Genomic DNA, 12,886 nt, shown 5'->3' with positions numbered 1-12,886 from the left:
GGGGACCCCCTCCCCCTCCTGCCCACTGCACGAGGCCCGTGCGTCTCAGCACGGGCCTCAGGGGCCCAGCTGTGGTGAAGGTGGTTTCTAACCTGTTGGCAGAGGACAGGCCGTTTAGTGTCCTTCTGTCCCGATACATTGAATAATTCCATTCGGAAAGCCAAGGTTTGGTAATGAAGTGAACGCGGCCGTTTCTGAGAGTGGGGTGGGGTTGGGGGGTGGGGGTCACTTCAGAAACACTCAGTGACCGCTGGTTTGTGCGTGTATCTGAGCCGTGCACAGGACCCTCCTCGCTGACTGAGTCTCTGTAAATCCACACATCTACTACCCTGTGAGGGCAACACATGCTTGGGTTCAGAGCAGGAGTCTGTGTCTCCCGCCCCAGGCGGCTGTGTCTCGTGGGCTGGGCTCGGCAGAGCGGCCGGAGGCCAGCCACCCACGGGCCGGCCCCTCTCTGGGGCCGGGAGCTTTAATCGGGCCCGCACCCCACAACCGGCATTTCACAGGGCAGAGACATTTAGCTCTGACACACACAAAAATGGTTTATTTAGATTTGAATGGATTTTTTTCTGCTTTGAAGAGCTTGTGTTTTTCTGAACATTAAATTATTGATGAGAGTGAAAGCAGTACATAGGGGACGATCAGAAATGCGACGGTCGTGGTCACCAGACCCACCCTGGGGACAGAAGTGTCGGCATTCCCGAGGTTTCTCCCTGCGGCCTGGGGGGCGAGTGGACACAGCCCGCCTGCTTTGTGTGGGCTTCCTGGGTGGGGGTGATCGGGGCGGCCCGGAGCGCTCAGGGAGTCCGAGAGCACAAAGTCGATGCCACGGATCTCCGGAGCGGGGTTTGAATCTGTTACAGAAATGCTACCCAAATACCATTATATGTAAGAAAACACTGCATTTAACATGGATGAAAAACCAAGGCGTGTTGCTCTGTGAGGGGGTGCTGCTCGTCCCGGGGCTGCTCCCCGCTGCTGCCCCTCCTGCCCCACGATGAAGCCAGGACAGACAGACAGACAGAGCCCTTGGGAGTGGCCGTTAGTGTGAGATGGGCCGCGTCCATGCCAGAGCTGTCGCTCTGTCCAGATTGTGCTGGGATGTGTGCGTGTGTGCGAGCCCCTGGCCGGTTCCCGAGAGGATGACGAATGGCCCTCGGGGAGGAGGCCGACATGTCCTTCTGTCCCTCCTCACCGTGCTCATCCACGGAGCACCCAGAATGTTCCAGGAGGTATGGACTGGCCTGAGGCAGGAAGACCCTGCGTGCCGGGCCAGGCGAGCGCCGTGGCGGAATGAGCCGGACCGTCGAAGGGACCGGCCCTCTGCCCGCTGGCTTCACAGCCGTCCTGGCTCTGCGTCGCCGGCCCCAGGCCCACGTGTGCTGCAGATGAAAAGACTCCTGCCAGCGGGAGCGAGCCCTGGCTCCATCTCCACGTCTGGGGCTGGGGGCTGCCCTCACCCCCTCCCCGGGCTGGCTACGGCCACTCCCTCAGCGCCTCACACTCTCCCTCTTCAGCTCGACCCCATCACCGCGGAGGCCGCCTGTCCTTGTGGTTCCACCCCGGCCTGCTCTCCCGGGCACGCTCCGGAGATCGGGCTCGATGTCTGGCTTCTGTACCTCCTTCTAAAGACATTAATCTCCGTAATGGTGCTCACGCTCATTTTCATTCACCGGCGCTTCCTCACAACTCGACCCATTTTGTTGCGGTTTTCAGCCTGCTGGAGGAATCTGGAAAGTGTGATGTGGACGTGGACAAGCGTTCCTGGACTTCTCCCCAGGCCAGCGTGGCCCATCCCTCCGCGAGGGTCCAGGGCCATGGCGCCCTTCACGGGAGCGCTGCACGGGCCTGCCCTTGACGGTCGGCAGCTCGATCCTGTTTAAAAATAGACATCACGTTAGATGGAGCTAGGCAGGCCTCCTTTTGTATCTAAGAAACATAAATCTTGTATAATTAATGAAGAAAGGGGCTGTTCAGCTCTTCCCTACCTGCGAGGCAGCAGGGTAAGGACACGTCTCTGACCTTCCAGATGCTGACTTGTGCCGCTCCGTTGTCCCCGGGGTGAACCTCCAGCCCTTGCACCTCGAAGGTAGCGACGCCGAGCCCGTCCGGGCCGCCCTGCCCCCGTGCCACGGCACCGCTATATTGTTCCCGGCTTCTCATTCTCCATCGATGCTGGGGAGGGGCTGCTGGAGAGAAAGAATTCAAACACACCATTTGGATTTTAAGGACAGTTTTTGAAAAAGAGCAATTTCCATATATCAACACTTTTTGGTGTGATCCACGAAACATTTTGATATGATTTAGCAAAAACAGTTTTTGCATCAGGAACGTTATAGCTCCCTCATCTGCATATGTAAAGAATGCAAAATGGAATCCCATTAGGTATAAATTCAATGCAGAGAAGACGCCCTTCGTTAATGCAGCCTTACCGTAGAAAATTCAAAGGCACAAAAGTCACGAAATTCAGTGTTCCGGTTCCTGCGGCAGTTCCTGCGGCAATTACTGCTCGGCCGCGTCTGCGGCGCTGGGCACGCGTGTGCTCCGGGAGGGCTTCTACCTGGAGAGGGGCGCGCCGGCTCTTGGCTCAGCCCCACAAGCGGTAGAAGGGAGAACTGGTGACTGTGAATGAAGTGTGACACGGGCTTCCCGGTAGCTGAATCACGGCTTCTGCTTCCAGACTGAATCCGAGGGTAGAGAGAGCTTTTCTCACCAGAAGAAATGCTGGTGCCGGCGCTGGACAGAGCAGGGACGTGCGGCAGCCTGCGCCGGCCTGGGGAGCCTGGGGAACCGGCCCGGCGGCTGGACGGCTGGCTGCCGTCCCGGGCATCCCTAGAGTGCCGTGGCGTGGATGCTCGGTGGTTGGGGACAGGGTCCAGAGGCCCGTGAAGGTCATGCCTCACCCACAGACCAGCCCTAGAAGGGAACCTGACGATGGACTCAGGCGGGGTGGCCAGGGCTTAGCCCGAGTTGCTCCCCGGTCCTCGCAGTCCCCGTCCCCTCCCCTTTCGGACTTCCTCCCCCCTCTTGCCCCCCCCTCCCCCCCCCCCCCTGCTTCCCATCACCATCACCATCATCAGCCTCCTTTTCTGAAGTCAGGGCAGGATCTTCCACTGGGCCTTGCCGGCGCCCTGGGGACTTGGAAGCGCTCCTGCTCTCATTTCCGCTGGCGGCCGAAGGGCTGCCTTACCCAAGGTCAGGCTGAGCTGGCCTTGAATCGAGGGGCGCTGGCCAAGCTCCCCTGCATTTCCTCCTCGCAGCCTTTGGCCTCCTGCTGACAGGGTCAGTTAGCGCGCGGAGAGTCTGCTTTGCCGAGGTGGGATCTGGAAGGCTCGCGCAGATTCTGGGAGCGGGTGTGGTCCGGGAACGGCCGCGTGAAGCACCTGTCACGCTGCCATCTAGAAGGCACGGGGCTTCCCCGGAGAATCCCATCCTCTGGCTGTTCTCCTGAGGGGCTGAGAGGGTGAGGCCTCTACCTCCACGTCGGGAGCCGCTGGGTCCCCCTCGCCTCACATCCAGGGAGGGGCCTCCAGGGGGCCGGCGACCTCAGGAAGGGGCTGAGGACAGTTTTTCCCTCCGAGAGGCCAGGCTCCTCATTGGTAGGTGGAGGGCACGGGGGGTCCACAGGGGCTGCGGGACGCGGCCTTCCCTTCCCTTTCCTTTCCCGGTGGCCTGCACTCAGCTCGTGGCTCGCCCAGCAGGGACTGCAGATGTTGCCGGATCCTCGCCAGATCCTCAGCTGGTCCTCGTGGCCTGTCAGTCCTTGACACGGCGGCCTGCCTCCGGGCCAGTTCCGAAGGGCGTGGGGGGTTCCCGCTGCCTGGCGGTCCCGGGCTGTGCTTCCGGCTGCTTCCTGCTGCCCCGTGCCACTCGCACACGTGTCCCTGCGCTGCGGCTGCCTGGTTGCTCTGCAGGCTGACGTTTACCTCTAGCCGGGAGGTTGGGGTCCGGACGGTCAGAAAGCCCCAACTTTCTCCAAAATCAGTAGCCAGCCACCGAGAAGACCTGCTGCCCTGGTACTGGGGTTCTAGGACACGGAGCCCAGAGGCTGTGTTCCCGTTCGTCCCGTGTCCCATGGTGGCCTCTGCTACCTTTGCAGCTACAGGCATGTACAGCCTTGAGCGAGTCCATCACATGACCTCCAAATGGGCATGTACGACCTTGAGGGAGTCTGTCACGTGACCTCCAAACAGGGGCGTGTATGCCCTTGAGCGAGCCCGTCACATCACCTCTCGCCACACCTGTTCTCCAAAGAAAACACAGTGAGGATCCTGCCTGGGAGAGCGTCGTGGCCCCGTCCACCACCCGCCCAGTGTAGGGAGCAATTCCTGGAGGGACTTGGGCATCGGGCAGGGAGGCAGGCCAGCTCATGTGGGAGCTTCTGGGCCCGCAGGCCGCTCTGTGGAGGTGGACCCTGAGAGGCGCATCTAGGACTTAGAGGCAGGCTGGGGTGGCCGAAGGGGCGTCTGATGCCTTCCCCACAGAGATCTGGAGCACCTCACGCTCCCTTGGAAGAGATTCTGTACGTCCATTTTTGTTTTGTTTTAGATATTCTCATCTAACAAAATTAGGGTTTTTTTCCCTTTTCATCTAGAGTTCTACAAACGTGCAGGAGGTGTGGCTTCACGGACTCACCAGCAGTCAGGGTGAAGAGCTGTTCCGTCTCCGCACGCTCCCTGTGCCGGCCCCACTCGGTCCCAGCAGTGCCGACTAACCATCCCGTTTCCGTGGGGACGTCCGAGGGGCCCCGGGCCGGTGGTGCCCTACGTCGTCACCACTCCCCCAGGAACCCCTGCTCTGCTATTCCGACCTGGGATCGTCCAGTAACCTCTGTAGGGTGCCTGCCCAGGGGGCTCGCCCGTGGGGGGCTCCTCTCACTGAGGGTAGCATTCGGTGCTGTGGACGGACTGTGTCCACTTATCCGTGAACCTGTGGAAGGACCCGTAGATCATTTCCAGCTTCGGTGTTCAGCAAGTAACATCCGTGTTCCACAAGTAACATCCGTGTACAGGTTTTTGAATGCCCGTGTTTTTGTCTCTGTGATCATGATGGCCGGTCGTGGGGCAAATCTGTGTCCAATCATAGAAGCACCTGGCAAACGGTTTCCCAGGAAGGCACCCTGTCCATGTCCCCCGGGGAACGTACGGGCACTGCGGTCATTCCGCTCATGCGCCTTAAACACAAGGTGCCCGGCTGGAGGCCCCAGGGGACACTTGGTGATGTCTGGAGCCCGTTCTGGTTGTCTTGGCCTGGGGAGTCCTACTGGTTGTCTCGTATGGGGTGGCCAGGGCCGCTGCTGTACCCGACAGTATGCAGGGCGCCCTACAATGGGGAGTGGTCCACCCAAAATGTCAGCGACACCCGAGATGAGGCTCAGCTCCTCTGCGGGAAGCCCGGTGACCCGTCCACCCAGGGATCTCTCAGGATTGCGTGATTCTCTGTCCGTCCCGCGTGGCTTTGAAGGAAAGGGATTTTCTGAGCCCCACCGGCATGCCCCCTTTCTGAGGACACAGCGAGCCAGGGAGTCCTTGGCTCCTCTTTCTGTTTCTTCACCCCCATGAGGGCAGAGGCCCGTGTGCACACACTGCTATTGTCTGGGTTCAGCAGGGGCGTGAAAAGGGTCCCCGCGGGCGTAGACTGTCCTTGGGGCTCAGGCCCCACCGATTGCAAGAGACTTCACGTCCCCGGCGCAGTGGGAGCTGGGTCCTGAGGCTGTCTGGACACGTCTGGCCTCGTGCCCCCCATGGACCCTTGCCATCTCGGGCTGCTCGCGGGACCCACGTCCACCCAGCTCTGTGCCCTGGGGGGCTGCACCTCACCAGTGCCCACAGGCTTCCTCTGCTGCTGTCTTCTCAGTTTTCAGACTCCCAGCTTCCCCGAGGGCCGACGGCACCACAGACCTCCCCCATGGCCCCTGCTGGGACTTTTTGCCCTCCTGCACCCCAGGGCTGGGGCTCGGTGGGCTCCTTCCCCACCACGCGGTCCTGAGCCTGAGCACGGGTTCCCGGGACCTCCCGTGTCCGTGGGGCTTGCGGGCTCTGGGCGCGTCCTCTCTTCCACGGTCCGTCCGGGGGCCAGGCTGCCGTCTGGACGGCCGCTGCAGCAGGCTGGCGTGGCGGCCGTGCTCGCGCGTGTGTGAGACGACACTACAGCCCCGGGAGAGGACAGAGAGTTCGCGCCGAAGTGACTGCGCAGCGGCACGGGGTTAGTCATATAAAGTTTGGGGTGAAGATTCGATCTGACAAGACGCAGTCAGTGGGACGTGGTCTGGGAACCGGGTGGAGCTGAGTGCGGGAGGGGCTTCCCGGGGCCCGTGCGGGGCAGGCCCGGGGTGGGCAGGCCCGGGGTGGCACGCGGGGAAGGCAGGATGGCCTCACAGGGGCGAGAGCTGGAGAAGGATCGCTGTCGGGGGGTCGCTGAGAAAGGAGAGAAGGCGATTACAAAGGAGAGGACAGCGAACACGAGGGACCGCGGCCTCCCGGGACTGGGCAGGGCGCAGGGGTCCTGCAGCCTTAACGGAAAATGATTGTAATTCCACTTTCTACCCCGAAATTCGTTTAAATTTAATTCGATTAACATGGACAAAATACCACAAGACAAACATTCTGAAAACCAGAGAGCACCTTGGCTGGCCGGTCCCACTGAGGCCCGGGGTGGCCGGTGGGCATCAGGAGGCCGCATGGGGCCTGGGCGCAAACGTGGCATCTTCTGTGTTTCTCAGAATGTCTTCACGCAGCAGCCTCCTGGCCCCTGGATGTGGAAGGTCCAGTGGCCTCTTCACTGTGTGGAAAATTAACTCCCTCACTTGCCAGAAGTCAATGAAAGCAGCGTGAAAAAAACAGGATGTCTCTGGGCACCTCCTTTCCGTGGAACTGGTTCCCCGAGTTTTTCGTAAGCACCGAGGGGCCAGCGGCAGTAGAAACAGGTCTGCGGATCTCTTGGACCCGATCCGAGGTAAAATGAGTCCCGTAAAGACAATTAAGCCCAAGGAACGCACGGAAACAGCAGGCGTTTAATAAACATGCGGGGAAGATCTGACCACACGGGAAAGGGAGAGAAAAGTATCCGGAGGAGAGAAACGCGAGCCAGGACGTCCGTAGAACCCGCTCTGGTGGGCCTGAAGCATGGGGCGGGAGCACCCGCTGGGCGACTCCAGCTCGCGGCGCGAGAGGCCGCGCCTCTCCTCCTCGGAGACAGTGGCTCCTGAGCACCAGCCTGTGTGCGCGCGGGTCCGGCTGTAGTGGGAACCAGCGCCACACCCAGTTTGGAAGCCGTACTGACGGGATCTGAGAACCCAAGCACCCTTGCAATTAAACTCACTCGAAGCGAGCGCTGCTTGATTGGCCGCCCAGTTCTCAGAGTCGCCTCAGGACGTCGCGGCTTCCGGCGGGCCACCGAGTGGCTCCTCACAGGTGGGGGTGGGGCTCGATTTCTCCCATTGCCCAAGTCCACTCGCATCCCCCGTGGGCACGTGGACCTGGTTGGGGCATTCTTGGGGTCCCCATGGCCGGGGCCGCTGCAGAGGTCGGGGTGCTCCAGGTCCGTGGTATCCAGGCCCTGCCCGGGGAAGGTGGCCCACGGACGGACCCTCGCCAGCCTGCGGGCCCCGACGGCGCGGGCGCACTGGTGCTGGGCCTCACGCCTGGCTGCGGCGGCCAGGACGGGCAGCTACGTCCTTGCAGGGAGCTCGGTGCGTGGGCTCTTGGGGGCAGCTGGGGGATCAGGCAGCAGGCAGGACGGAGGAGCAGCGTGACGGGCCAGGTCAGACCGGCCCTGGGGTCTTGCGGAAGAGTCTGTATTTAGTCTGTGAGCAGTGGCGGCTCCTGACGCATTTTAGGAGCGGGGGACACAGTGACATAGGCTTGCTTTTTTTTTTTTTTTGAGAGATTGCTTTGGCCGGTTTGTGGAAACGGAAGTGGAGGCCTGACGTGGAGGCTGTCTTCTGGCTTTGTCCTTCTGCAGGCCAAGGCCGCCCTGGCCGGCTGAGCGCGACTCCCTCCGGGTGGGACCTTTGATTTGGGGCTCAGACAGACAAGATGCTGGTGTGAACCAAGTGAGCCCCCAGAAATGTGGATCTGTGCCCCAAGTTTAGTGCCTGCCAGTGCCCTGGGTGAGGGGTGGGGGCCTGTCCAAACTGCCCCCTGCTGGGGTGGTCTGCCCAGCCGGTCCACAGCCCTCACTATGGAGGCTGGATGAGGGGACTGGTCTGATTCTTGCCTATGCCCTGGAACCTCATGGTTTCATATCAGGGGTTCTTGGTCAGGCTTTGGACTCATCGGGGGAACCTAGAAATACAGACCGATGGGAACACACTCTTTAGGACCTGGTTGCCCCTGGCCGCAGACCCACAGCGCGTCCAGTCGTGGTCAGAAGCAGGGACCTTGGAGCGTGAAGGTCACACTCAAACGTACAGCGGCACACGTTCTGGGAGGAAAGGCCGCACAGATGTTTGGAGGGTCAGTTCTCTGCCCGGCTCTGTTGGCTAAGTGTTTCTAACCCAACCAGCATCATTAAGTAGACACAGGGTTAAAGGGCGAGTCGAGCAGCGTCGGACGGCAAGGATTCAGTGTTCAGAACACGAGTCTCAGTACGTCCGTGCTGCTGCAGTCACGCTTGGGAGGGAGGATTTGGTTGAGAGGGGAGTGTGTGTACATGCACGTGTATAAATGCGTGTGTGCACCGTGCACACGGGTGTGGGCTGAAGTGTGCGTGTACAGCATGTGTACGTAGGTGTGTGCGCCTGTGTGCACACGTGTGCCCATGGGGGTGTGCTTACAGATGAAGACACGGTGGGTGTGCAATAGTCACACAGCACCTCCTCCCAAGGAGCCCTGAGTGCTCTGCTGACGTCAGTTCAAAGCAGCGACTCGTGGCCGAGCGTCCTGTGGTTCCCCTGGCAGGTGGAGTCGGGCTGGGCGAGGTTACAGGCCGCGTGGTGTGGCCTGAGGCTCTGCGATGTTGGCCTGGGTGCTGCTCCGTGGGGGAAACGCTGAGCAATGGGTTCCCACTGTCAGGGACACAGACGTGCCTGGAGGTGGGGGTAGGGGGTGGCAGCAAGCCCCATGGCCTCCAGGCCAAGCCCTGGAACTCATGGCAGGTTTCCCCAAATGACGTCCGCTTGGGCACAGGTGAGTAGCTCTGAGCGACCGAGCACGCGTCGCTGGGTGTTGGCCTGCAGGACGAGCCGGCATCGGGACGCTGCTCTCTGGCTTCCCTGAGCCCCGACAGATCTCAGGCATGGAGTGAGCTTCTGCACCGACCACAGTCTATTGCCGCGTCCCGTGCAGAGCCCGGAGGGCAGATGCCACTAGCTGTCACCCACCACACTGTGGGAACCGCCACAGGAGACAGGGGTTCTCAGTGTTGGTGGCGTCAGACGTCCTTGTGGGGCCGGAGCCTCTCCCGGGGTCCAGGCTGCTGCCCCCAACTAGCTCTGTCCCTGGGAGGGACCTGGGACCCTGGTGTGCCCCCCACACCCCGTGTACTCATTGTCTAATGCCACAAAGAGGGCAGTGGACAGCGCAAGCTTTCTGTCCTGGTTTCTGTGGTCCCGAGTCCAGGCCCAGTGCAGTGGCCCACTTGGCTCGCGACCTCTCTCTCGGGGCTGGTGTCCTGCGTCGGCCACCGTAGCCCCGACTGGAGCGTGTTCTGCTGGGGTGGAGGGGGCTCAGGTGCTTGGGGTGTTTTCCTGCTATCTGCTGCCCCCTTCCTCGGCACCCCATTCGTCATTAAGACCTGGAACCTTGAAGGGCCTCATCTGATTGGGTCTGGCCCACCCAGGATAAACTTCTCCTTGGTTAACCCAGAGCAAACTGACTTAGGGGCCTTTATTCACCTGCAAAACACTTTCCTCTTTCCCTGACCCTGTGACAGGAGCCCCTGTTGCATTCCCGAGCCCTGGCCGAGCCCTGGCCGAGCCCTGGCCGAGCCCTGGCCTCGCTCCTTGAGAGGAGCCCGTAGGTCGTCTTCACAGGGGGCAGGGGGCAGGAGGCAAGGCCGCTCCGCAGACCCCGCCCGACCCGTAGTCTCAGCGTCACCCTGGAACTTGCTAGAAATGCAGACTGTGGTTCCCTCCCAGACCGACTGCGTCATGACCCGTGGGGCAGGGCCAGCGGTGTGTCTCAGAAGCCCTCTGGGTGATTCTAGGTTCCCAGGCCCGGGATGCACAGAGGCGTGGCAGTGGGGGGTACGGAGCCGACACTCTGAGCTCACGGGGTTCACCAGCATCGTTCCGGAGCGGCCGCGTGAAGAGACATTGTATTGCTGAACTCTCGGAAATGAGGGAGCCGGTGGAGTGACACTGTCTCAGCTGGGCCTGTCGGGGCGGGGGCTCAGCCCCCTCCCTATGACTCCAGAGTGTGGGCTCCCAGGGCTCAGCAGCCTCCGCTGGGCCTCTGGGCTGAGCGGCTCTGCAGAGGACTGTTGTGGGGGCCTCACTGGGGTTCCTGGCCATGGCCCTGCCTCGGCCAGGGGCTGCCACTGGGGCTCTGTTGGCCTGGCCCTGCCGCCCTGCACGGGGCAGCCTCCCGGAGGGGTCTGTCCTGACCCCCGAGCCCCAGTGACGGGTAGTCCCAGTGCGGAGGCCAGGAGAGCCCGGAGCCAGGGCCTCTGCACGACCTTCTGTTGTTGGCCGGGCTCTGAGCTGTCCTGGGGATGCGGGACCCGGGGGGTCGCTGCTGCCTCATCTGTGCCAGGGGCCACTTCTGTAAAGAGCCACTGAGATCATCCTTCCCACTCTTCGCAGAGGGACGTGCTGGCCGTGCCAAGTGGAGACGCCTTTAGAAACCACCGTGTCCCTCCTTTGTAGAGGAGGAAGCGAGGTTTACAGACTAGCCCGTGGCCCGTGAGGAGCCGCAGAGCCTCAGGCAGGCTTTGAACCCCTTCTCTCCACCTGTGGTCCTGCTGCCCACTTTGTGCACACGTCGGCCCTCACCCGTTCATCTGCCGCACGCTCTGTCCCTCCCCCTCCCCCTCCCTCCCTCCCCTCCCCCCTCCCCCTTCCATTCGTCTCCCTTCGTCTGTCCCTCCGTCCCTGCCTCCGTCTTTCCGTCTGTCCCTCCATCCAGCAAACATTCAGGAGCATCTGGGTGCCCGGTGCTGTCCCCGGTAGTCCCTGATGATGAACTTACGGCTCCGTCTCCCAGATTCTCTTGGTTAGTGGGATGGGCGTTTACGACGTGGACATCGCGTGGACCCGGGCGCGTGCTGGACCCCAGGGAGAGAGGACGCTTCTCCAGCCAACGTGGGGCCAGAGGCGGGGAGGCAAGGTCTTCCGGATCTGAGAGGAAGGCTGCTGTCCTGCGGCCCCGAGAGCTCTCTTCCCGCACACAGTGTTTCTCTGCTCGGCAGAGCGGACGTCTGAGGCCATGGGAGTTCACAAGTTCGGCAAGTTCCCAGGGTTCCCGGGCTCGATTGAGCCCGTGGAAGTTGAAGGCTGTGGGCCCCCCCCCCCGGTGGGACGGGCCCCGCCGCACCCCCACAGCTCGGGTTGTGAGCATGTGCGCTGCGGAGCTCTGACAGTCTTGATTCTCTGCATCATGAGCCCCTGGCCCTGCCTCATCAAGGTCCGGCCCGAAGCAAGTGACACCGGGTAGCTCGAGGGGCTTCCTCGCGGCGCTGCACCCCCAGGGCCAGGCTTCCTGGTTTCATAAAAGCAGCCGCGGGGCAGAGGTCGACCGAGGGCTCTCCTGGAACCTGGCACTGCTGCTCTGCAGACCAAACAGCCTCCTGTCCCGAATCGGAACCAGGGAAACCTCCCTAAGGAGAGATACAGGCTGCTTGGGCGGCCTCGCCCCGGCGCGTCTGGTGGGGTGCGGTGTGGCCCCTTGGGCTGGCCTGGCCATGTCCGCCGTCCTTCTGAGACGCCCCTGCCCCTGCCTGCCTGCAGCCACTTGAGTGAGAGGCTGGCCTGGGCTCTGCGGCAGGCGCAGGGGCCCACATGTCCGCAGGCACCATCGTGCCGCATGGGGCTCAAACCGCGGCTCCCGGGGGCCCATGCCGACGGCCCTGCAGGGGTGCTGGCGCTCCAGAGGGGGCCGAGCCGCCAGCCTTCCCCGCGCCCACCCCGTGCACCCAGAGCACCTGTGCCGCCTCTCTTCCCCTTGTCCACCGGTTCCCCGTTCTCCGCGCGGCCGGGGGTGGCATCTCCAGGGCTTGCCGCTGGGACGAAGGTGGTGCGTGGAGGTAGGACGGGCAGTTTACACTCACGTGTGACACGGCGACCTGTGCGCCAGAAAGTAAGTCCCTTGAGGAGATCAAAACCGCAGAATCCCTAAATCTAGTTGGACTCGGCTGTAGCTCCTGGGTATGTCGTGGCCTCACACATGGTCCATTCCCTGTACCTCTCCACCTGGAAAGACTTCCTGGGCTCCCCTGACCCCCTCATGCCCTTTAAGCCTCTGTCTGCAGCGGGACGCCCCCGAAGCTGCCGGCGGCCGGCTCTGTTCTCTTCTTCTGGCCCAATGCCATGGCCGACCCCTTCCCCACCTTGAGCACTGCAGCCTTGTTTTCCAGACCCCTGTGCCCAGGGGCCTGTGAGTCTCCCCCTGCCCCGACACTCGCCTGTGTCCCAGCTGGTGGAGCCTCAGTGCCTGTTGGCCGCGGCAGCCCCTGGTGTCCCCCGCGGTAGCATGTCTCCTGCAGTCACCCCTCTCCGCACCTCTCCCTTGGCTGAGCAGCTCTCGTAACCGCCGAGCTGGGCCACTGAGTCCCTTAGCAGACTGGCCGAGTGTCCAGCTGCCCACAGGAGGGGGCGGGTCCTTCCGCGGTCAGCGATGGCCCCCGTGAGCGGCTCCGTGCGGCAGACCGCTCACAGCGACAGAGTGAGGCCCCAGTCACAAGACGTTATTGACTTGCGTCGAGAGCACCCATCAGACGTATTGATCTG

The sequence above is a fragment of the Mustela lutreola genome, chromosome 13, assembly GCF_030435805.1.
Source record: "Mustela lutreola isolate mMusLut2 chromosome 13, mMusLut2.pri, whole genome shotgun sequence".
Classification (NCBI taxonomy): domain Eukaryota; kingdom Metazoa; phylum Chordata; class Mammalia; order Carnivora; family Mustelidae; genus Mustela; species Mustela lutreola.
This window is presented reverse-complemented; position numbering follows the sequence as displayed.